Here is a 25,198-nt window from a genome sequence, read left to right on the forward strand (position 1 = left end):
CAGATGCCTGTAGAAAGCACACGTTCTCTGCTGCTCTGTGCCATAAGCTCACGGGATGAGCCTGCCGGTAAATTTGCTGAATTCTGGGGAGAATAACCCACCTGGATAGTAGAATGAACTCATTCCTCAATCTACTATTTATGAGTTATAAAGATGATACACTGATCTCTATCATGTTACTTTTTTTCTCTCAACTGGTTCTAAATTTGGGCAGAGAAAAGACAGGCACAGCCCAATTTCAGAGGTGTTAAAATATAAAGAACATGGGCATCTTTCAATTGACAAAACCTGGTAACCTGATACACTAATAATTGACTTGCTAATTTGTGTGGGTGTATATTTGTATGAGGGCTTCTCTCATAGCTCCCTCGGTAAAGAATCTGCCTGCAATGCAGGAGACCTGGGTTCGATTCCTGGGTCAGGAAGATCCGCTGGAGAAGGAAATGACAATCCACTCCAGTATCCTTGCCTGGAGAATCCCATGAACAGAGGAGCCTGGAGGGCTACAGTCCATGGGGTCACAAGAGTCAGACACGACTTAGCAACTAAACCACCACCACATTTGTATGAAACGAAGAGGGGAGAGGAAGAGAAAGGGAAAGAAGAAAGAGAGGACAGAGACTACTAATATTCAAACATAAATTATCCAAATAAGAGCTTACCTACGCATACCCTTATATTTCCTTTAGACACAGAGGCTCTTCTTGGGTTTCAATTATAAAACTGACATCACCAAGCCATGTGTTTTTTCACATAGGAATACAACTTTTAGCCCAGAGGAACTGGAAGTTATGAAGTTAAGGTTATATGTCCACTTAGGCTTAAAGATTAGGTAAGTTTTGTAAATTAACACCTTCGATTACTTTTCTACAACTCTGGGAGAATTGCTGAGACTGGTCTTTCACATCAGTCTCATTGTAATGCTATTTATCCAAAATATGAAATGGGAAAAAGAATGGGAGAATTGTTTAAGGAGGAAGAACAGAGGTGATTCAAGAGTTCGATTTTCACTCTGAGACTTCATTAGTTTGACTGAAGTGTTTGTTATGAGTATCCTGAATGTCCAATGGATCCACATTAACTTTAAATTCAAATTCACCCATAGGTGAATATAAATGAGGCTTGGATGTTTATCCTACTATTTATTCTCACCTTTTGTAAAATATGGTAGGCCTAACAATTATCTCAATAACAAGATATTGGATCTTATACTATTTCTGTGTGAAGCACTTTAAAGCACAAGGCATACAAGTAAACTACATTGATATGCACACAAGTTATGTGGCTCCTTTACTATCTAAAAGGGGCCAAAGAGATCGAAATGAACATATCAGAGCAGGGTTTTTTTAATGCAATTTTCTGACTTTTAGATCATAACAGTTTTGTCAGTTTAAATTTTTATCTTTTGTGCAAATGATGTGTTAATATTGGACACAAAGCACAAGAAAACTACAGCTTTAGAAGAGTATTTCATAAAAGTTCCAGGGATAATAAGGAAACTTGGCATTCACTATTAATAAAAAAACTGTTAGTAACAACAAAAATACTGATGGGATACTTGAGAAAAGTACCAAGGCATGCACTAGGATACACAATAGAAGAAAGGGTATTTTACACTCTCCTTTGCACCTGTTTTCTGTATAAAAACAGGCAGCTTATTCGTTCTTCAATGTAGCACGGAGTCAACTGGTAGTCCTTAAAGTCTATACACAGAAAAACTTTGAAGAAAAATACCCTTTTTGGTAAGTCTCCAAATTAAAGAAAAAAGTGAAAAGCCTTAATTCTAACGCATTCTTATGTTAAAATTTATACTTTCGTACCATCATATACATATCCAGGACCAAGTTTCTAATCAAGCTACAATTTCCAAACACTGTAAAATAATTTTGTTCTTTTCACATCAATGCATTTTCATTTTCACTAGAACTAATTACCTTTAAATAAATGATTCAGAGATGTCAAAAGCGACTCTCAGGGAATGTTTCAAGAGGTCCCAGTTTCCTGAATTATAGCCTAGAACATCTGCTTAGCAATCTGGCAAGTAGTATGAAGCCAAACAGAGCATCTCATATATAGTAGTGGTATCTGACCTCAAGAATATGACAGCTGGCTATTCGCCTATAACCTTTATTCTGTAAAAAATCTAAAATTCTGTGTGCAAGAGAGACTAGTAAAAACAAGAGTGCCAACACCAGAAGCATGGAGTGTAAAAGGAAAACAAGTCACTTTAGGAAAGTAGAATTATTGGCTTCTTCATGCCAAAGGAATTAGAAAACATTGTTAAAAGAACTTTACTTACAAAAAAATTTTTAAAGCAACATAACTTGATTTTTCTTATAACACAGAAAAAAATGTAAAAAAGTTAAACTTGTTCTAAAATTGGAGAAAATAAAATTAAACCTAAATTGGACCCTCCCAGAAATGAAGTGCTTAAGATACAAACTGTCAGAAGCATTCCAGGATAGAATCAGTTATAAAAGAAATGAGTTTATCAACTGTGGAAGTACAAATGAATGAGGGCAAAAGGAGAAGAAAGCAGGAGAGGATGGATGAGATGGTTAGACAGTATCACCGACTCAATGGACATGAACTTGAGCAAACTCTGGGAGATAGTAGAGGACAGGGAAGCCTGGTGTGCTGCAGTTCATGAGGCTGCAGAGTCAGACACAACTTACCAACTGAACAACAAGTATAAATGAATTCACTTCAAATAAGCCACCTGACATAGATGTTTAAACCAGCCATAAACATACCAGTGGGAGGGTGTCCATAAGTGGACTGGTAAGTACAGCAAGTTATCACACTGTTGTAGACACTAGCAGTTTCAATCTGATCTTCACTAATAGCAGAGTTGTGACATTAACCTGATCAGAGAGAAAATCAAACTTAGTTCATCTAATCTAGATGAACAGATTTGGGGATTTTTAACTAGTCTCAGATTCAATATCTAGAAATATAGTAATCTTTCATGAGACCCAATCCTTTAAGATCATGGCTGACAACCAGTTACTAATAAGGTATATGTAATTTACAAAATCGCTTAATGGAAAGGGACTTGCAATTTCTTACTATTTACTATATTATCATGAAATTTTAGATTATTTCAAAAGTGATAGTAAATATGCTTGACAGTATGTAGGTTATGACAAATCATTTTTATGAGAGCTGGTATTGGATGATTACAATAAGGATAGTGGAAAAAACCATCAAGATACAGAATTGGGGGTTATATTTGAGGCAACAGAGGAAGCCTTAAATAAGTCCCACTTACCCAGCAGTCAGACTGTGAAACCCTCAATCATGCAATACTCTTGAACCTGGAAACGTATATCTAACCATGTTCACACTAATCTTCAAATTTTATATGGTAACAGATATGCCAGTAGGTAAAAACTACTTTTACTGTAATCAGACCTCAAACAATTCAAGAATGCCTTCCATGTGAAGAGAATGCAAAGAAATTTCAATAGGAAATTAGGAACTAGGAAGAAGGCTTTTAGAAAGAAGAAAAAGCAAGACAAGAAGTGATGTACTAAGTGTACAGGCTAAGTTCAAGGAATGGAAAGTATTTCAACTGAAGTTCACAATATACCTGAAAGAGAAAAATCCCAATTCCGTAATAACTTAAGAGTGGGCTTAGGCTATATCTCAACGTAAGATATCCCTCAAATATACTAACTGCCTAGTTTCCAGATGCATCTTCCAATTCAGCTAATATTTTGTTTCTAGTGAAATTTCAAGTGAAATATTACATATACACAGAAAAGCGCACAAACTTTAAGTATACAGCTCAATAAGTTTTCACAAAGTGAACACATGGAACTAACAAATTTTTTTTAAATGGGCACTTCTAGCACCCCAGAAGCCCTTGTCCTGAATCTCCCTTTGAGCATAAATACTACATCGATTTCTAACACCATGTATTAGTTTTGCTTGTTTTTGAACTTTATATAAATGGAATCACATAATTTATCCTCTTCCTGGCTCCTTTAACCTAACAGTAAGTTGGAGAGGTTCATCTACTAATACCTTGTTGCATATAGTTGTAAGTTTAATCTTATTACAATATAATATTCTATTGTGTAAAGATAGCAGATCCAAATTTATAGTTAGAAATAAGAACTAGATTTCTAGCATACTTAGATAATAATTAGACAAAAATCAAAATTACCATTCTACTACGGATGAGCACTGAGACAGTTTCGGTTTTAAGTCACATAAATAGTGATGCACTGAACATACTCATTACAAAGTGTGGCGAGCTGGAGCTAATACATACTGGTTCATGGGAAATCACTGCTAATTTTTCAGGAATTCTGTGAATCAGCTGTTACACAAAGCCACCACTAAAAATTAAATTACATAATCTTACAAATACATGCCAACAAAGGTCCGTCCAGTCAAAGCTACGGCTTTTCCAGTAGTCATGTATGGATGTGAGAGCTGGACTATAAAGAAAGCTGGGCGAGGAAGAACTGACACTCCTGAACTGTGGTGTTGGAGAAGACTCCTGAGAGTCCCTTGGACTGCAAGGAGATCCAACAGTCCTGAATATCCATTGGAAGGACTGATGTTGAAGCTGAAACTCCACTACTTTGGACACCTTATACGAAGAACTGATTTCATTTGAAAAGACGCTAATGCTGGGAAAGATTGAAGATGGGAGAAGGGATGACAGAGGAAGAGATGGTTGGATGGCATCACTGACTCAATGGACATGAGTTTGACTAAACTCTGGGAGTTGGTGATGGACAGGGAGGCCTGGCTTGCTGCAGTCCATGGAGTCGCAAAGAGACGGACACGACTGAGCGAATGAACTGACTGAACTGAACTAATACATACAACATAAATGTAATAAACACTCATCACTGCCTAGTTATTTTACTATATTTTACTATTATCTATGCTCTCAGTTATTAGTGTCTATTGTATTTGTATGGTGGAAATAACACATAATGATGAAATATTGTATATTTCTTCCCAACTCTATGTTCAATAACAATAGACTGGCAGCTTGAAATTATCCATGGCTTTTATATGAGTACTTATACCATAGAAATTGGCAAACACTACAAATAAGGGCTTCATTTATTGTTTTGTTGATAGTCTAGGCTTAAGAACATGAAGTTAAAATCTTAATTATACAGATTAAATGTAACAGTTTGTCTTGTCTATAGCTGTGACACTGTGAATCACATATAATATTAAGTACACATTCTTTAAGTTTGGCACTCACTTTAAGCATTCATTTCATACACTAGTAAAGTAATGCTCAAAATTCTCCAAGCCAGGCTTCAGCAGTATGTGAACCATGAACTTCCAGATGTTCAAGCTGGTTTTAGAAAAGGCAGAAGAACCAGAGATCAAATTGCCAACATCTGCTAGATCATGGAAAAAGCAAGAGAGTTTCAGAAAAACATCTAATTCTGCTTTATTGACTATGCCAAAGCCTTTAACTGTGTGGATCACAATAAACTGTGGAAAGTTCTAAAAGAGACAGGAATACCAGACCACCTGACCTGCCTCTTGAGAAACCTGTATGCAGGTCAGGAAGCAACAGTTAGAACTGGACATGGAACAACAGACTGGTTCCAAATAGGAAGAGGAGTACGTCAAGGCTGTATATTGTCACCTGCTTATTTAACTTATATGCAGAGTACATCATGAGAAACGCTGGGCTGGAACAAGCACAAGCTGGAATCAAGATTGCTGGGAGAAATATCAGTACCTCAGATATGCAGATGACACCACCCTTATGGCAGAAAGTGAAGAACTAAAAAAAGCCTCTTGATGAAAGTGAAAGAGGAGAGTGAAAAAGTTGGCTTAAAGCTCAACATTCAGAAAACGAAGATCATGGCATCTGGTCCCATCACTTCATGGGAAATAGATGGGGAAACAGTGGAAACAGTGTCAGACTTTATTTTTTTGGGCTCCAAAATCACTGCAGATGGTGACTGCAGCCATGAAATTAAAAGATGCTTACTCCTTGGGAGGAAAGTTATGAGCAACCTAGATAACATATTAAAAAGCAGAGATATTAGTTTGCCAACAAAGGTCCATCTAGTCAAGGCTATGGTTTTTCCAGTGGTCATGTATGGATGCAAGAGTTGGACTGTGAAGAAAGCTGAGCGCCGAAGAATTGATGCTTTTGAACTGTGGTGTTGGAGAAGACTCTTGAGAGTCCCTTGGACTGCAAGGAGATCCAACCAGTCCATCCTAAAGGAGACCAGTCCTTGGTGTTCATTGGAAGGACTGATTATGAGGCTGAAACTCCAATACTTCGGCCACCTCATGCGAAGAGTTGGCTCACTGGAAAAGACCCTGATGCTGGGAGGGATTGGGGGCAGGAGGAGAAGGGGACGACAGAGGATGAGATGGCTGGATGGCATCACCGACTCGATGCACATGAGTTTGGGTGAACTCTGGGAGTTGGTGATAGACAAGGGAGGCCTGGCATGCTGTGATTCATGGGGTCGCAAAGAGTCAGACACGACTGAGCGACTGAATTGAACTGAACTGTTCAAATCACATCACAATTGACGATGTTAGTTGTAACCACAGGATGGCTATGGATGCAAGATTTTGGCAAAAATCAACAAAAGCATCCTATGAGAGTCAACTGGAAAGAATATGGTGGCATATACACCTCAAAAACAGCATATCTGAAATAAGATTTTCCACTCCCTGAGTGTTAAATACCACTCCTCTTGAGTATTCATCAACTCATTTATTGATAACTACCATCTCCCCTATTAGACAAATCAGAAATCCAGGTATCATACTTGAGCCTTTTATTTCTTTCACTTCCCACTGACAATCAATCATCATCATAACTCTTGTATCTCTCCAGTTCTATTCGTTCCTCCTGGCTCCTCAGTTTAATCTACCATTTTTGCTCACGTGTGTTATGTTGATAATATCTTACTGGTCACTGAAGCCACTGTTCAGGTTTGTGCCAGATTTAACCATCTAAAACACAATTTGACATGTCATTTCCCTATTTAGTAACTATTCAATACTGCTCTGTAAGCCTTAAACACAAATTCACAAATACCTTAAAAGGACACAGCTGGTCCTGATGATGTCTACAGCCTCAGTCTCACACTCGTCCTCTCACATCACAATCTGTGTTCAAACTATATTCACCTAACCCCTCTGTCTGGAAAACCTCTCTCCACCTCCAAGTGCCTACTCATACCTGAGGATTCTATGGAAAGATTACTTCTTCTGGGAAGTATTTCCGTAGAGATGGCATTAAGAGATCACTTCAACATGCTCACGATATGCTATGCGTACAGTTTTGGCAATACCACACTGCACCAAATTCACTGGCAACCCTCATTAAACCACGAAGTCTTGAGGACAGGCACTATGTTTTAATTAATACTGCACCTCCCTAAACTTCAATAGTGCCTGGTGCTCAATAAATCCTTGATGCACCTATAGAAGAACTGGAGGACTGCTGGATGAATAGGATGGATTTTACAAAGGAAGAGGTTAGAAAAAAAATTTTGCCATTAATGACTCTGGTTTAAAAAAGTCATTTTCAGAAGGCTTACGTTTCATATCCTCCAGTTACCCCTGAAGGTTGACATTAGAAGCCCACCTGCAGCTCCAAAGCAGTGCTAAAAACAACTTAATCCCATGTCCTTTGGGTCCACAGAATAGTTAATAATTTTGACCTAGAAAAATCACTGTCAATACAACGAGATGCTCAAGAGAGACAGTCCTACTCTTAGAGGCATAAGATACAAAGTGGCAGGATTTGTAGAGGAAAAGGGAAAAAACAAACCAAAAATAAGATAAAATGCTAAATAACTACCATCTCCACCTTTATCACTATTAACATTTATTAACAAAAAGAACTTACATGGATCATGTTCCTATTTAAGAAGAAAACTGAAGTCATATGTTATTATCTTTTAATAGATTTAACAAAATAAGATGGTACCTGCCAATAAGCCATCATATCTATCTCTTTTGCTAATGAAAATTCTTTTTTCCCTTCATTCATAAAAAGGTTAAAGATCCACTTCAGGCACAAACGTAAGTGCTTTTTGTATATTTTGTCATTTAATCTTAAGGATAATTCTATGAGTTTGGTATCATTATGATGATCATTCTATGGACAAGACTACATTGTTCAAAACACTTGACCAAGTCACACAGCTTTTAGGTCACAAAGCTAAAATTGGCACCAAGAATGTTTAGTTAACCCTGTGTTCTTATCCGCTTAACTGCATAAAATGGTAAAGATACATGGACCCTGCCCTCAGTGAGGTCACAGTTTAGAGGGAAACAAAAGCACACATATAAAGTTTGACAAATAGCATTGCCATTATAATACGAGCTGTTACAGGCTTCAGTGTGGTACCTGTATTCTAAATAAAAAAATAGGATACTATCTAAAGCTGGAGTATTTAGGAGGCTTAATTTATTGATATCATTCCTTATACAAGTAACAAATTGAGTTGCAGAAGCTCAAGATGAGACTATGATGTGACTTAGAAATGCTTAAGAAAATTAAAAAAAAATATTTTTTTTGACCTTGTTATACAGCTTGTGGGATTACTAGTTCCCTGATCAGGGATTGAACCTATGCCCTTGGCAATGAAAACACAGAATTATAACCACTGGACCACCAGAAAATTCCCTAAAATAATTAATGGTAAAACTTTGTCATAAAACAATTCAAATTTATCTAAAATGGAAAAAGACCTCATTTAAGAAGCAGTATTAGAGCTAGTGAAAAAGTTCTCAGGAAAAAAAAGAAAAATGAAATTAAGACTGTACATTTATTTATTATATATGTGTGTATATATAATTTCTTTTCAAAAGTATCTTAATCTTTCTCTCCTATAAAATCATTTCTGTACACAGTTCAAAACACTTGACCAAGTCACACAACTGTCAAGTCTCAAAGTTACATAAAATCGTTTCTGTAATGTGTTGAAACAAAATGCTTAAGCAAAATTAGTCACCCGAAGACTAAAAATAAAATGTCTAATGCTATGCTATGCTATGCTAAGTCTCTTCAGTTGTGTCCGACTCTGTGCGACCCCATAGACGGCAGCCCACTAGGCTCCGCCGTCCTTGGGATTCTCCAGGCAAGAACACTGGAGTGAGTTGCCATTTCCTTCTCCAACGCATGAAAGTGAAAAGTGAAAGTGAAGTTGCTCAGTCGTGTCCGACTCTTAGCGACCCCATGGACTGCAGCCTACCAGGCTCCTCCGTCCATGGGATTTTCCAGGCAAGAGTACTGGAGTGGGGTGCCAGGGCCTTCTCCAAAAATGTCTAATAGGTAAATTCCAATAGCCAAAACTCTTCTCTGGCTAAATGAACAAACTCTTTTAATTTAGTCTTCATAAAATTAAACACTACAATTGTTTTTCACTTTTAAGATTCAGTTCAGTTCAGTTGCTCAGTCGTGTCCGACTCCGTGACCCCATAAACCGCAGCAAGCCAGGCCTCCCTGTCCATCACCAACTCCGGGAGTTCACTCAAACCCATGTCCATTGAGTCGGTGATGCCATCCAGCCATCTCATCCTCTGTCATCCCCTTCTCCTCCCGCCCTCAATCTTTCAAAGCATCAGGGTCTTTTCAAACGAGTCAGCTCTTGGCATCCATCAGGTGGCCTTTTAATATTAAATTTTAGAATTTTATTAAACCAAAATTACTGGATCAATATTTTTAATTACTTATACAGTACTATTTCAAAATTTCCTTTTTAAAACTGGCTCATGGCTTTAAACTTGTTAATGTATTTGCTGTAAGTACTTTTTACACCACTCAGTTTCTTCCTTTAAAGTGAACAGTGCAAATTGCCATGGATAGGCGATAATGAAAAAGCAACACCAATTATTAATTTTGTGTAAGTTACCCTCCACTCCTGAGATTCCTTGGAGGAGAAGAGCATGTCTGCATTTCCCCATGCAGTGCCACAGGCACAAAGTGAGAGGAACTAAACAAATGCATCCTGAGGGAAAGAAAATGCCTGAAGCAGCAAATGACCCACTACATACCTCGCTATGCAGGCTTTGATGTTATAATTTGTTAATTTCCAGGAAAAAAAATTACCAATAGTTTTAAGGTTGTTCTGATAGACACATTTAACTTCTGTAAGTTTTTGATCACAAACAACATACACCATTCAAACCATCACAATACTTAGTAAATGTGCAAGAAAAAGCTCAATGAAAAGACATTTTCTTACTATCAGAAAATGCAAACTAAGAAGTACATTAAACTTTCCTTAAGAAAGCTTCAAAATATTGTTGTTTCTATAGATAAATGTTCTTTTAAATATTTGAAGACCAGATCATTGTAAATAAAGATAATTTTATTCGACTATGCAGTTCATGGTATGAATAAGCAAGTACTCATTTCCCAACAGAATTGACAAGCCTTTCAAATAATGGTTGATTTATTTATTTATTTTTTCCAAAAATCAACACTACTGGGTTAGCAATTTGGAATTTCAGTATACAAAGATATGTATATGGATGAAGGCATGTATGTGTGTATATATGATGCAACCATGAGTATGTCCAAAACCTACCTATTTTTAATAATAAAGATATTGATCATCATTAAATACATTATCATTTTACAATCTATGTTCAAGCTGTACCATAACAAAAAATATAAATGCATACATATACAGCTTTATATCAAACTGATTCTTTTATTGCTAACTAGATTTCCATTCCCTGTGTAATCATAAAGATAACTTAATGGTGTGGTGCTGTGCTAAGTCGCTTCAGTCCTGTCTGACTCTGTGTGACCCTATGGACTGTAGCCTGCCAGGCTCCTCTGTCCATGGGATTCTCCAGGCAAGAATACTGGAGTGGATTGCCATTCCTTTCTCCAGGGGATCTTCTAGACCTGGGGATCGAACCAACGTCTCTTATGCCTAACCTGCACTGGCAGGTGGGTTCTTTACTATTGCCAGTGGAATTGTTTTAAATAGGCTTAAAGATAAAAACTGAAAAGAACTCTTTTAAAACCTCCAGTCACACTATTAAATATGGGAAAACTGAAAATAATAACAAAAGCAATGGTCTTCATTATCTAAAAGAAAAGCAAAGTTGAACTGCTTACTTAACAGTATTTCCCCTAACTTTTTAAATTAGTTTCTTTTGGATATACACTTGTATGACTTACCATTATCACTGCTTTACTGCACAAATAAGAGGTCAAAGGAGAGCTTCAAACAAATATTAGTTCTCTCCAGTGATTAAGAGACTATTTCATTCTGTAGTTCTGATTTATAAAATTATAAATTGTGAAATAACTTATTTTCATTCCGAGTTTAATAGCATTGTATGTTCATTATAATTTAAACTCTAGCTAACAAAAAATAATAGTTTGCTATGCTTTATCATTTCTGTATGGCATTTCTAACCTAAATTGGCTTAAATCTTATAAAAATCAAATGTACATGACTCTGAAATGGTATCAGTTTTTTTTTTTGTTTATCAGCGGTGCCCTGCAACTTGCAGGATCTCAGTTCCCCAACCAGGGACTAAACCCAGGCAATGGCAGTAAAAGCCCAGAATCCTAACCATTAGGCCACCAAGGAACTTCCATATATCAGTTATGCTTTTTTAAAATTGTAGCATGTATACCTAATACAATATGATTGGTGTTTTCAATTTTTATTACTACTACTTTACTCCTTCTTCCGAAGCCTTCTTCCACAGCCTTCACACTTCATAAGGTATAGTCATCTTTGTATATCCATTTCATAAACAAGGTATGATCTCCTTTTCAATAGGATTATAAACACAAATCCTAAGATTGTTGACATCTGATTGTTGACATCTGATTCCATACTTGGAGTACGTTATTACTGATTATATTTATATTTAAATTGATAAAAAGTTTATTTTAAAATATAGAAGTACATAATTCTAAATATACAACATATGCTAAGATACTTCACCTAATTCTTATAACTGCAGCTTTTAGGTACGATTTATGCACAGGAAACCAAAAGACTACATGCTCTATATTAAAAAAAAAGTTAAAATACTAGTCTGTTATTATACTATTCAGAATTACTACAGAACTTCAGTCTTAATTTAGCAAATTATATTACAAATAAAAAGTAGGTAGTGGATGTGTCTTTTTCATATTAAGTCTTTAAGTCATAATTTGGCATTAGTTAGAACTTCTACATCGAAATAGGCAATTTATCTAGGTATTAATATTTTAAAATATGCCTTTTATTCATATCATGTAAACAGCTGAAAAAAAATCACCAACAAATAACATTACACATGAAATGCTACTGAACTAGTCCCCTTGAAACTATTGTTTATCCTAATATTCACTAAACATTTCTTTAAAATAGTTCAGTTTTTATGTAAATATAGTAAATTTAATTTAAAGCTTGGTGACTTAACAGTGCACAGCATACTTTCACAAATTAGCTACCTTTCATAATTTCCAGCCTTGATTATTTCAAGTTTAGACTATTTCCAACTACTAAAGGGTGACACTGTCCATTTTAGTTCTTCGCAAATTAAAATAACTTAGGGGATAAACTGGTAAATACTAGAAGTACTGTTTTTAAAAAATGATGCTCAAGATAAAAGTATAAAAGGCTAAAACCCAAAAAAAACCAAAAGTGAAGTGAAAAATGCAAAACTAACTTATTTAATATTTTCTTGTAAACTAGGGTACCAAGAATTGTCAACTAATTAGTCCATTTTATTGATGATGCTTTTCTCTAGGGAAGTTATTTTAAAAGTTTAACCCTGGAGCAAGCCATGGCTTCTTCAATCTTTGAAAGTGTCCAGGGCATTGATTATAACTGCAGGAGGTGTTACCTTCTACCCAGAGAATCTCACCCTGCACAATCTTATACACTCTCTCACTCCCAAAACAGCTTTGATTCAGCAATTCAAACTGCTTCAGCTGATATTAAAGGAAGAACCACAGAAAAGGGATCAGCAGTTAAAACGAAATAAAAAGGGAAAAAATACTGATCATGGATACAGTAGCACAAAGCTCAGGAGTAAAGCAGATTTGAAAAAGACATCAGAGTGACTCAAAAGGAAACATGACAGAAATTAAACAAGATTTTTATGTTTGCTTTCTATGCATTTAAACTCATTTCAACCCCCATTGAAATTCTTATCATACACACACCCCAAGGCTTTCAGTGTACTTTCAAAAGCCACACCCTCTCTTTCTAAGTCTCCAGAGTCACTTCCTAGGTAGCCAAAAAAAAAAAGGAAAAAAAAAAAAAAACAGAAGAATTCAAATATGCATGTAACCGAGAAACTGGCTATTTTATAATCAAATTATAATTTATAAACAAATTTTTTTCATGCAAAATGGTATTAATTGTTTTAAAATCTAGTATTTTTTTCTCTTGCACTTAGCCAAAAAAGGCCTAGGTCTACTTTAACAGTTATTTGAAGTCAGGAAGGCACACAGGTTAAAGGAATAGAAATAAGACATGAGAGGCCTTACAATATCTTTCTTGGGATGATGTCAGAATATCAAGGTGCTCTACGCTGTCAGAGCTAGTTTTCCACTTGACTATAGGAGAAGCTTAAGTACACGCTTAATTAGTTAATTAGCTCAATACTGGAGAACAATCTAGATGCAAAGAGCTATCATCACAGAATGGCTCATTCACATCTATCTCAGAAACAGTGACCAAAATTCCAGAAGGTAATTGGATTTTCAAAACTGAACGTCGTTTTTCTTCCCCCCAATTCACTCATGACAAGGCCAGAAGGTAATGATATATCTGCCATGATACAACGAGCAGACCTGTCTTCTGTCAAGAGTTGAAATCATGAAGGAATAAGCTGTCATTAACAACCTCTCTCCAAACACTCGAGCTGTCATTTCATTGTTTTCTTTTGCTGGCATGGGGGCTGCTGTGGCCTCATATACCTTGTCAGTTCAGCTAAGCTTTTAACCTTTTCTGGAATTCTTGACTTGAGCAATCTTTTATGAAGACTATAATGTTAAGAGCTTATATTTTCTCTGATTCATTTATAGCTTCTCTCAAAGTTTACTTTTAAAATCTGAAATCAGTGTTCCTGGTTTCAACCTATAGTTTAGCAGCCCATATTTCAAAGAGAAAAAACAGCATTTATTTTTAAAAGGTTTGAAATGCAAATTATAGTGATCTAAATTCAGCCAGTATCTGAGGGGAAAAATCAATAATTATTTAAAGTGTAATGTAGATTTATAATCAAACCTTTAAACTCTTTTAGAAATGGTTAAATGAATAGCTACAATATTAGTATAGTATACTTCATGAACATTTTATTAAAAATTTTTAATTAAAAATAGTATTTTAAAAAATTATAAAAGTAATACCTGCTCAAGGTTAAAAAAATAATAATTCAACAGGAAAACTGAAAATGAAAGGCAAAAGAAGAAACCCGATGGTTTCTTGTATAGACTTTGGGATGTTCCTGATGTGTGTGTATAATTGAGCGCACACACGCCAGGAACATCAATGTACATGCATGTATGCAGGTACATAAATATGCATATGTAAGTGCACTTAACAAATCACCTCATTCTTAGGTTTTCATCTGATAACTCTGACATTTCATGTGAATGAACACACACACACACATACACACACACACACACATATATATATATACATACATTCTCATGAACACATATAACTCAATCTTCTGAAAAACTATATAGTCTTCCATGATATGAATATAATGTCATTTAATAAACAGTCTGCAACTGGTGAGTATTTAGGTAGGTAGAAGTTTTGGAATTATTACAGACTACTGTGATGAGCGTCCTTGTACATACACTCTGTATCCTGGTCTAGTGTAAATTCCTACTAATGGAATTTGGCATCAAACATTAATATATGTATTTAATTTGGAGAGATATAATCAAATTGCCATCTTAAAAACTGCTTTAGTTTACATTCCCACCAATATCTAAACTTGGTACTATCGTACAATTTATTGCCAATTTATCTGCCAATCTTATATGCTGAAAGTTGGCACCTTGTTTTAATAAGCATTTCTTTAATTCCAGATACTCTAGATGACTATATTTTTAAAAAAGCACAAAAGACTTTAAGTCATTTCAACAAAAATAGAGCTAAAAGATCCAAGCAATTATCACATTTTTGAGGTCTCTGATGTCTTAAACATACATCCCCTGCCAAACTATATTCTACTCATGAGGGGCTAGATGGCATGGCTGTTTAGTCACTAAGTCCAGACTCTTTTATGACCCCATGGACTGTAGCCTGCCAGTCTCCTCTGTCCATGGGGTTTCCCAGGCAGCATACTGGAGTAGGTTGCCATTTCCTTATCCCACATGGCATTGCTACAGTGAAAAATAAAAGCTGTGCCCTATATTGATACAGGACTTCTAACTACCATCTAGAAACCATCAGTGCCCACTAGAATCCTCTTAAAATTTCCATGGCACCAACTCTGTCAATACTTATGTTCAAATACCAAGGTCTTTCAGTACTTAGTTGGATGACTAGAAAATAAAGGCAGTAATTAGGAGGAGTTACCAAAAATTTATCACTCAAATTACTGGGAAAAATCATATCCTATTTTAGATAACCACCTATAATGACTCCATGTACATTTGTGGGGGAAAAAAAAAAATCCTAAAACTATAATCAATCAGCTTAAAAAACATGTCTGTCAAAATGGGAGTGGGGGGAGGAAACCCAAAATGGAGTTAAGAAATGAGAAATCAAAAAGTTGACAGCCAGAATAGAAAAGCTAAACTATTGTTTCAAAGGATTAGAAAGCTAAAAAACTCTAAATTAGCTTTCAAAGCATGCAATTGATATCAGAGTCAAGCAACAGTTTCTGTGGTCTTTTATTTAATCATCTTATAATCACAGTGATTTCTAAAAAAAAAAAAAAAATCCTAAAATAATCTACTGTGATGGATACTGCTACCAAGGATGTCATTTCCTGAGGTTTACAAAGCATTTTGTTATATAGAAAATTATTTTAATGTTATTTGTTTAAAAAACATGGGAGTTGTACAGTGACCACCAATCACTGAAACAACCACATAAAAATGTAATTAAATGCTACACTGAATTCTTTTTTATCTCTACTCCTTCCACAAATCACACTAAAATATTCCTTTTAAGAAATATGGGTGGTTTACTTTTCAATGCATACTGTTACATATTATTTGATTCCTGAACCATGTTAATATATTGCCATTTAAAAATTAAATAAAAAGATATTTTAACATAGGGGTGGTGTTAATCCATTAGGACAAAACTAATGGTAAGGGAGAGAAGAGAAGATACAAATGTCAATAAATTCTTGGAAGGCAGTAAGCTGACAGAATTTGTTTTGTATTCAGCGGAAATTCGAACATAGTGCCCCTGGAGATAAGTAATAACTAGAAGTGAGCCAACTCACCCACTGAATTTCAGGGAAACTCAGAATTTGGAATACTACTTGTCTTGGAAAAGAGAGGTTGGCCTTCGATCCATAAGGTGCAATTATTCCATCAACCCAAAGTCAAACAAACTAAGAAAACAAAGCCTAAAAATCAAAACCCAGGTGAAATTCTCATATTGTGCAGCCAACCCTGTAAGAGATGAGAAATCTTTTCTTTAGAGAAATATATTCAGGGAAGGAGTAGGAGAGTACAGATCAAGGGACGCGAAGAGGGAGACAGGGCTCAAATCAGGCATAAGGCAGAACTCTGCAAAATGAAGAGAGCTCCATAACCAAATTTGATAGAAGAACTTTAAAAATTCTACAGGGCTAAAAGTTAACTAGATACTAGAAGTAAAAATAGATGGAAAAGCAGAGAGAAAGTATAGTCAATTAGATAAGACAATTAGAGACTCAGTTCAGAACTCCAAAAGCAAACAATAATTCCAGAAAGAGAAGATTAAAATTATCATGAAACAACACACAAAAAAACATTGTTCTCAGAATGGAGGATCATGCGAGCTTAGCACAGACTGAAAGGAATCACCATGTCCCCAATACAATGAAGAATAGTAATAATAAAAATAATCACACCAAGGTGTAGAAACCTTCTTAAAAGCAGTATGATTCAATTTTTTAACACCAGAGAGAAGGAAGAGAAAATTCCATGGAGGGAAACAAAAGGATTCAAGATCAGAATGATACTGGACATATCGATTAAAACGATGCAAGTTAAATGGCAATGAAATGAAACCTTCAAATTTCAGAATAAAAATAATTTTCAAATTGCATTTCTATACCTAGATGAATTACTAAAATAAGCAAGTAAAATAAAGGCATTTTTCAAAAATACAAGGTTTCAAAAATTGATCTTGTACTCACTCTTTGATTCCAACAAAATGTGGGCATATATCGAAAAAGCTAGAGTCATTAGATCCAGGAAAACAGGTCAAACATCAGAGAGAATCTAAGTGGAGTCCCAGGATGAGAGACACGTAGGCAGGCTTCAAAAGTAAGTAGTCAAGATTAAAACAAAGTTCAAGAGTTCCAGAAGAAAGCTCTCCAGATGAACATGAAACTATAAGACTGTCTGGTAACTTTGACCGTGTAAAAAATTACAGAGAGGCCAATCAGACAACTATTACAAAGAAAACACAAAAAATAATTAGGAAATTATTAATTCTATGAAAGTAAACTTGTAGCAGAAATGAAGAGCAACCATAGTATCTACCTGGCTCAGCCATAAGCAATATTAAAGTAGCAGTAATATTGTAAAGTTTGATTGCTGAACCAATCCAGGAACTGTGGGAATGGGAAAGAGATTCTTATTGGCCATAACAGAAAGTGACTGATAAGTGAAGAGACAGCATTATAATTTAAAAATATGGATACAGAGAATATAAGTAAAAGCAAAAAGTATTCAGAGATATTACATCTAGGGAACAGAACTAACAGGTGACAAAGGATTCAGTTCAGTTCAGTCGCTCAGTCGTGTCCGACTCTTTGCAACCCCGTGAATCGCAGCACAATAGGCCTCCCTGTCCATCACCAACTCCGGGAGCTCACTCAAACTCATGCCCATTGAGTCGGCGATGCCATCCACATCTCATCCTCTGTCGTTCCCTTTTCCTCCTGCCCCCAATCCCTCCTAGCATCAGGGTCTTTTCCAATGAGTCAACTCTTCATATGAGGTGGCCAAAGTATTGGACTTTCAGCTTTAGCATCAGTCCTTCCAATGAACACCCAAGACTGGTCTCCTTTAGAATGGACTGGTTGGATCTCCTTGCAGTCCAAGGGACTCTCAAGAGTCTTCTTCAACACCACACTTCAAAAGCATCAATTCTTCGGTGCTCAGCTTTCTTCACAGTCCAACTTTCGCATCCATACATGACTACTGGAAAAACCATAGCCTTGACTAGACGGACCTTTGTTGGCAAAATAATGTCTCTGCTTTTCAATATGCTATCTACGTTGGTCATAACTTTCCTTCCAAGGAGTAAGCGTCTTTTAATTTCATGGCTGCAGTCACCATCTGCAGTGATTTTGGAGCCCAAAAAAATAAAGTCTGACACTGTTTCCACTGTTTCCCCATCTATTTCCCATGAAGTGATGGGACCAGATGCCATGATCTTCGTTTTCTGAATGTTGAGCTTTAAGCCAACTTTTTCACTCTCTTCTTTCACTTTCATCAAGAGGGTCTTTAGTTCCTCCTCACTTTCTGCCATAAGGGTGGTGTCACCTGCATATCTGAGGTTATTGATATTTCTCCCAGCAATCTTGATTCCAGCTTGTGCTTCTTCCAGACCAGCATTTCTCATGATGTACTCTGCATATAAGTTAAATAAGCAGGGTGACAATATACAGCCTTGACATACTCCTTTTCCTATTTGGAATCAGTCTGTTGTTCCATGTCCAGTTCTAAGTGTTGCTTCCTGACCTGCATACAGATTTCTCAAGAGGCAGGTCAGGTGGTCTGGTATTCCCATCTCTTTCAGAATTTTTCACAGTTTATTGTGATCCACACAGTCAAAGGCTTTGGCATAGTCAATAAAGCAGAAATAGATGTTTTTCTGGAACTGTCTTGCTTTTTCGATGATCCAGCAGATGTTGGCAATTTGGTCTCTGGTTCCTCTGTCTTTCCTAAAACCAGCTTGAACATCTGGAAGTTCACAGTTCACGTACTGCTGAAGCCTGGCTTGGAGAATTTTGAGCATTACTTTACGAGCATGTGAGATGAGTGCAATTGTGCAGCAGTTTGAGCATTCTTTGGCATTGCCTTTCTTTGGGATTGGATGAAAACTCTCCTTTTCCAGTCCAGGATAATCTTTATTTTGATATATACCATTTTTCTACTTGATTTTTCAGTTTATATGCTTGTATCCTCTGATGTTTTAGTAAGTTTTAAGTGTAGATGTATCTGTCTTGCTCAAGATATGACATGCTCCTTCTACTAGGACTTGTGTCTTTATTCTCATAAACACTCTACACTAATATATAGATTTTTTTCTCCCATTCTTTTCTGCTGCTTTTCTGAAATGTATATTAGAGGATTACTAGATCTTATTCTACTCTCCATGGGGCTTCCCCTGTGGCTCAGCTGTAAAGTATCCACCTACAGTGTAGGAGCTGCAGAAGACATGAGTTCAATCCCTACACATGAAAGATCTCCCGGAGGAGGAAATGGCAACCCACTCTAATATTTCTGCCTGGAGAATCCCATGTACAGAGGAGCCTGGCAGGTTACAGTCCATAGGATCACAAAGAGCTGGACATGAATGAAGCAATTTAACATGAACATTCTATTCTCCATGACATTTTATCTATCATAATGTTTTTCTCAGGTTTTCTCTGCTTTATCCTACATACTATGTTCCTCAATTGTAGCTTTTATTAATTCTTCTTTCAACTGTGTGTTACAGTTGCTTGATTTGACTTTTCTTTGTGATAATCAGTTCCTCAAATGATTTTTAGTTTCTGACTACAAATTATTCTTTATTAGGGAGTCACCCTGGATTGTAAAGTTTGCTATTGGAACTTTACCAGGTACTCCAGAAGTTTCATCAGTCCAGAATCCATTTTTACACGAATATACATTGCTTAAATTCCCAAACTAATTAAGTTGTCTAAATTCAAACTGCAAATCCAAATATACCTTTGGGTTAGGATCTTTGGCTTCTATTTCTCAAGAGAGAGGCTGTTTATGCATTCTCCCTAGCACTTTAGCAAACTAATTTTTGCACCTTAAAAACTAAGAAAGCAGATGCTTCCAGGGCACTAGCAATATACATTGGTCTTAGTTTTACATGCTTCGTCTCAGGCTCAGAGCTGTGTTGTTAGGCCCTTTGGGGGCCAGGTTTTATATCTCATCATATCTCCCCTTTGTGCTGCCACACCCTACAGGGACTTGCCATTGTGGCTTTAAGTTTTCTCCTGGAGTCAGACATTTAAAGATTCCTTTTCTATCCTTTGAACATAACTAGGTATTTAACGTGCTTCTGTGGTGGCTCAGCCAGTAAAGAACCCACCTGCAATGCAGGAGACCTGGGTTTGATCCCTGGGTTGGGAAGATCCCCTGGAGAAGGGACCAGCTACCCAGTCCAGTATTCTGGCCTGGAGAATTCCATGGACTGTACAGTCCGTGGGGTCGCAAAAAGTTGAACACGACTGAGTAGCTTTCACTTTTAGGTATTTAATATTTTTGTTGTTACTATGGTTTATTCCATTACTTTGAGAGTGAGGAAGAAGAGCCTCAGTCCACCATGTCATAGAACCCAAACTGTATAAATTACATTGATAAAAATAGCATTAGTCTTTAAAACTTAGATATAACAATATGAAAGTTATATTCAAAGTAATTAATTATGGAAATAGCAGATTCTTCTGAATAATCCAAATATGAGAAATTTTTAAAAGTTGGTTTAGTGGAGTTATTAGATTTCTCGTGAAATTATTACAATTATAAATTTTAAGTCATGTTGGATACGAATCACTTGTAATTTCAAAGTATGTTTTTATCATTTAAACTTTTACTTCACTGATTCTATTATAAAATATTTTTTAGAACTTCTCATGCTCTGTCATACTAAATATAATTCTCATCAAGTTCTACCTTATCTATTTACACCTAGAGCCTGAAAAGTATACATAAATTCTCAACCATTCCAAACAGTATTACCTATCCCAGCTGTTCTTAGTGTGGTGCCCAATCAACAGGGGAACAGATATTCTCAGATATATAAATGCTCAGGCCCCAACCAGACCTTCTGAATTAAAATCTGGGATCTGAACAGGGCAATCTGGTCCAAGGAGCTTTCCAGGAGTTTCTGGTGCATGGTAAAAATTTGACCTATAGGGGCTTCCAGACCATTCCCCATAAAACTTTTTGACAGTATATACATCCCAATCAGTCAAAGCATGGACAGGGACAGATCAGTGAGATGCCTAAGGTGCAAAATTTAAGGAGGCACTCACTCTCAGGGACCTACAAGGACTGCGCATCCTGAGAGTGAATGACTCCTTAAATTTTGCACTCGAATCCAACTCCTGCAATTAGGAATGAAACGACTTATGTGTCCTATTTTCTTTGCCCTTTTTATAGAGATCAACTAAAATGCCTGAAAATATGCAAATAAGAAAAGTTCAAAGAAGTATGAGTAAATACCTAACTGCACAATTAGACACTGAATAATTCAGTTCAGTCGCTCAGTCGTGTCTGACTCTGCGACCCCATGCACGCCAGGCCTCTCTGTCCATCACCAACTCCCAGAGTTTACGCAAACTCATGTCCATTGAGTCGGTGATACCATCCACATCTCATCCTCTGTCGTCCCCTTCTCTTCCTGCCTTCAATCTTTCCCAGCATCAGGGTCTTTTCAAAAGAGCCAGTTCTCCGCATCAGGTGGCCAAAGTATTAGAGTTTCAGCTTCAACATCAGTCCTTCCAATGAATATTCAGGACTGATTTCCTTTAGGATGGACTGGTTGGACCTCCCTGCAGTACAAGGAACTCTCTAGAGTCTTCCCCAACACCACAGTTCAAAAGCATCAATTCTTCGGTGCTCAGCTTTCTTTATAGTCCAACTCTCACATCCATACATGACTACTGGAAAAACAATAGCTTTGACTAGACTCTGTAATATGCTATCTAGGTTGGTCATAACTTTCTTTCCAAGAGTAAGCGTCTTTTAATTTCATGGCTGCAGTCACCATCTACAGTGATTTTTGGAGCCCAGAAAATAAAGTCTCTTACTGTTTCCACTGTTTCCCCATCTATTTGCCATGAAGTGATGGGACCAGATGCCATGATCTTAGTTTTATGAATGTTGTGTTTTAAGACAACTTTTTCACTCTCCTCTTTCACTTTCATCAGGAGGCTCTTTAGTTCTTCTTCACTTTCTGCCATACGGGTAGTGTCATCTGCATATCTGAGGTTACTGATATTTCTCCCAGAAATCTTGATTCCGAAATCTTGTGCTTCATCCAGTCCAGCATTTCTCATGACGTACTCTGTATGTAAGTTAAATAAGCAGGGTGACAATATACAACCTTGACGTACTCCTTTACCAATTTGCAACTGGTCTGTTTCATGTCCAGTTCTAACTGTTGCTTCTTGACCTGCAGACAGATTTCTCAGGAGGCATGTCAGGTGGTCTGGTGTTCCCATCTCTTTAAGAATTTTCCACAGTTTGTTGTAATCCATACAGTACGTGGCCATATGATATACACTTTTATACTCCAAATAATATATTGCAATACTGTGGATTGAAGATTGTTAAACACTGAAAATATTAGCTATGGCAATCTGAGAAGCACTATGGGAATTTATCAAATATGTACTATTCCTCCAATGTGAAATCTTAATATATTTTTAATAAATAAGTTCTTAAGTATCTAAACTACAAGGATTGGAATATCTGTAGTTTTCAAGCTGTGACTCATGGTGCCCACGGGTCAGGGAAGAAATCTCAGGAGCTATTGTGGAAGTGGTGCCAGTCTTCACTTCTGCTTCTACCAAAGTGACAAACACAAGTTTTGTTTTGTTTTTTACAAAACAATTCACTTAGAGGCAGGGTTCTACTATTGGGAAAAAGTTTTAACCTTACCATTATATGACTCCTATTTTGGGACCTTTAATATTATACTAAAAATCTGCAAGGAATATAGCATAAATATATTAACACTGAATAGAGATAATATTGTCTGGCCTGCAAAATATCAGAATTTACTTCAGTTGTGATATGAAAATTGACAGACCATGGAAAATAGAATAGTGGCTCCCTGCCTTTCATAACAGAGAAGGCAATGGCACCCCACTCCAGTACTCTTGCCTGGAAAATCCCATGGGTGGAGGAGCCTGGTGGGCTGAAGTCCATGGGGTCGCGAAGAGTCAGACATGACTGAGCAACTTCACTTTCACTTTTCACTTTCATGCATTGGAGAAGGAAATGGCAACCCACTCCAGTGTTCTTGCCTGGAGAATCCCAGGGACGGGGGAGCCTGGTGGGCTGCTGTCTATGGGGTAGCACAGAGTTGGACACGACTGAAGCGACTTAGCAGCAGCAGCAGCAGCCTTTCATAAACTACAGAAACATTTCTTTAAATAATCTTAGAAAAAAAGAGACCAAAAAATAAAAACAAGAGGGGCAGGGGCTAATCTGATTTAAAAGAAAGAATGAGACAGCTTCTTTCTCCTAATTAGTCTTCCTCTTTCTGCTTCCTAAAATTCCATTGTTTCCCCTACCTGTCTGTACACCCTCCAACCACATACAAACATGGAGCAGCCCATAAAGAATCACCAGGGAAATATCATGAAAAGGCAAAACTGATGGAATACAAATCACTATATCTAAATTAAAAAAAGATAACCATTTTTAAATGTTCATCATGTAGAAAGTTACCAGAATGACGTTCATAAAATCGAGAATAAAGTATATAGCCTGAAATTTTCAAAGTATACAACATAAACACTAAATACGAAAGAACTCAGAAATCAGCTGTATTTTTTTCCAGGAATCATGAGTTGCTCTGATTGAGAAAAGCAGAAAAAAGTCAAGACAATGAAATGCCATAACCCCTCCAATGTATATTTCTACTTAAAAGAACGAACTGACTGACTGTTCTAATGAAACTTCCTCCCTCTTGTTTGGGATCTCAACAGATAGTTTGTTCAAATGTATTTGAGATGGTTTCCCCTATACTCTTTCACTTCAAAAAACCTTATACCAGAACATTTTAGGATGGGAAAGGCTTAGTTATCTACTAGCACAGACAATATAACTTACATAAAATATTTTACCAAGCACCTATATGTACAAATATCTGATTTTCTTCACTGAATTATATTTTCAAGTATTCACTGAATTGTGATCACATTTCACATACTGTGTTCTTAAAATACATTGACAGGGTCTGTTCTAAACATAAACTAATATGCCAGAGTGTAAGTTTATTTCACTATTCATAACCTGAAATATAAAAGTTTAATAACAAACTAAGTGAATTACTTCAAAATAAACTAAATTTATTTTAGTTACTTAAGTTCTAATTAAAAAACACACCATTGAAATTTGCAACCAATCAGAAGTGATATTTTTGTGTTCTTTGCATATCTATGAAGACTGAAACAAAATACACAATTCACCTATGAAATTCTACTTACAGAATTTTAAGTGTCTCAAAATCTATTAACAAAATATTCTTTAGGAGCTGAGCTGGGCTCTAATCTTATTATTTCAGAGTTAAAGTAAGAAACATATTATCTTTCACCTTTGCATTCATTAGTGTATGAAATAATTCCCTACCTCTTTCAATTACAAAAATAAAATAATGTAGCTCTTATAAGGCATACATGGACACATATATTCCTAAATAACTTTACATTCCTATATTAAAGTTTTATAAGTAAAGATGCCACTTTATTTTTTTTCTGAAGAAAATTTCTACTCACATGTGAAAGAAAACCAACTTTGCAAAGTTTAACTATTCATTGGAGAACTTAAGAATGAGACAGTAAAACAAATCACCAAACATTAGGATGTAACAAAGCTAGGTCAGAAAAAGCAATTTCACTACCACAGGAAAGAAAATCTTGAACACAATTTTAGAATACCAACTTCTAAAAAGTTTGAATTCAAGTAAGAATAAAATAATTCAGTAAATACTACAATTTACCATCTTGTGTTTATCTTATTCTTAAGCACTGTATTTGTGGGTTCTAAAGAGTTTTTATTTATTTATTTTTAATGACAGAAAAATGCTGAGTT

General features: G+C 36.2%; 1 protein-coding gene across 7 annotated transcripts in view; it reads right to left on the bottom strand.

Moving 5' to 3' along the window:
* Window positions 1-25,198, bottom strand: part of FAM172A (family with sequence similarity 172 member A) — a 421,562-nt gene that overhangs the window by 275,238 nt on the left and 121,126 nt on the right. The window lies entirely within an intron of this gene.

This window comes from Bos taurus, chromosome 7, assembly GCF_002263795.3.
Source record: "Bos taurus isolate L1 Dominette 01449 registration number 42190680 breed Hereford chromosome 7, ARS-UCD2.0, whole genome shotgun sequence".
In the NCBI taxonomy this organism is placed as follows: Eukaryota; Metazoa; Chordata; class Mammalia; order Artiodactyla; family Bovidae; genus Bos; species Bos taurus.